Raw genomic sequence first — 1,206 nt, forward strand, 5'->3', positions numbered from 1 at the left:
CTACAAAACTTCAGCTATAAATTTAACACTCCGCTGGATAAATTCAACACTCAATAATGAAAGGTTTGTAATAGAAAGAACATCAATCTGAGATAACCCAAGAAAGAGAAGTATTAGCACAGGTGGGTTAAGGAACTGCAAAACTACAAGGCACAAGTAATGATTATGCAAAACATCTTTCCCTGCTATAATCTAAGTCAGGAACTTTGTTAGCATGAAGTCTTTGGTACCAAGATAAAAGATCTTCATTCGGATACATATGAAGGCTTGGTCTTAATGCTACAATCTGAAACAAACTAGACCCAAACAAGCACCACCACCTAAATCCTATAAAAAGGTGAAAATCCCATGTTTCTCAACAATTTTTCTGCATTGCCAACTTCACTACCACCCTTACTATTGTTATTGTTTAAGTTTGAGTTGTTCACGAAAATCTCAGCTAAGGTTTAATCCAAATCAAAGCAGTAAATATAACAAACAGTTAATTTGCATAAAGGATGGTGCGACCAAATCATCCACAAGTGATCATGGACAAATTGCAACGAATCTGATCAGTTCCAAGCCAAAAGGAACGTGCAATTCTAGCAGCAGAAATGAACAACACCAATGAAAGAAATTTCATGAATAAAGCAAGGAGAACCTTCCAGAACCCATCAAGACTAGCAAAATGGAGGTCTTAAAGCAACAAAGAGGTGTGATCCAAACCCAAAATCCCGCATGGTCGAGCCTGAACATGAAGATCTGGGCATTCTTCTCGTCGAAATTGAGGTTGTCCTTATTCTTGGGGCGCTTTCTGAGGTCGGGAGCAGGACCTTCGGGGGTGCTAGGGTGGCGAACGGTAGCACGAAGGCCATTGGAGGTAGAGGGTTGGGCATCAGGGTGCATGTAGGTTTGGAGAGCGTAGAGGAAGACAATTAGGAGCCTGAAGAATGCGATGAAGAACGCGAGGAAGAGGGAGAGCAAAGCGTGCAGGAGTGAGGCTTTGTACAATAATACCAACTGCTAGGGACCAATGTGGGTATAGTGGAAAATGAGCTAGTTCAGCTACAGCGTAGCAAAACGACGCTACATAAGTGCTCCGGTGATGACTCATCACCAGAAATATGCTCAGAGACCACTATGAGTACTCGGTGCTCTATTTGGAGGACTATAATGAGAAAATCGAAATCTTGAGGACTACATTAAATAATCATGCAAATCTCAGGG

At 41.6% G+C, this 1,206-nt stretch overlaps 1 pseudogene; it reads right to left on the reverse strand.

The window, feature by feature from the left end:
- Positions 1-885, reverse strand: LOC130966867 (uncharacterized; annotated as a pseudogene).
- Positions 886-1,206: the final 321 nt, after the last annotated feature.

The sequence above is a fragment of the Arachis stenosperma genome, chromosome 3 (genome assembly GCF_014773155.1).
Source record: "Arachis stenosperma cultivar V10309 chromosome 3, arast.V10309.gnm1.PFL2, whole genome shotgun sequence".
Taxonomy (NCBI): Eukaryota; Viridiplantae; Streptophyta; class Magnoliopsida; order Fabales; family Fabaceae; genus Arachis; species Arachis stenosperma.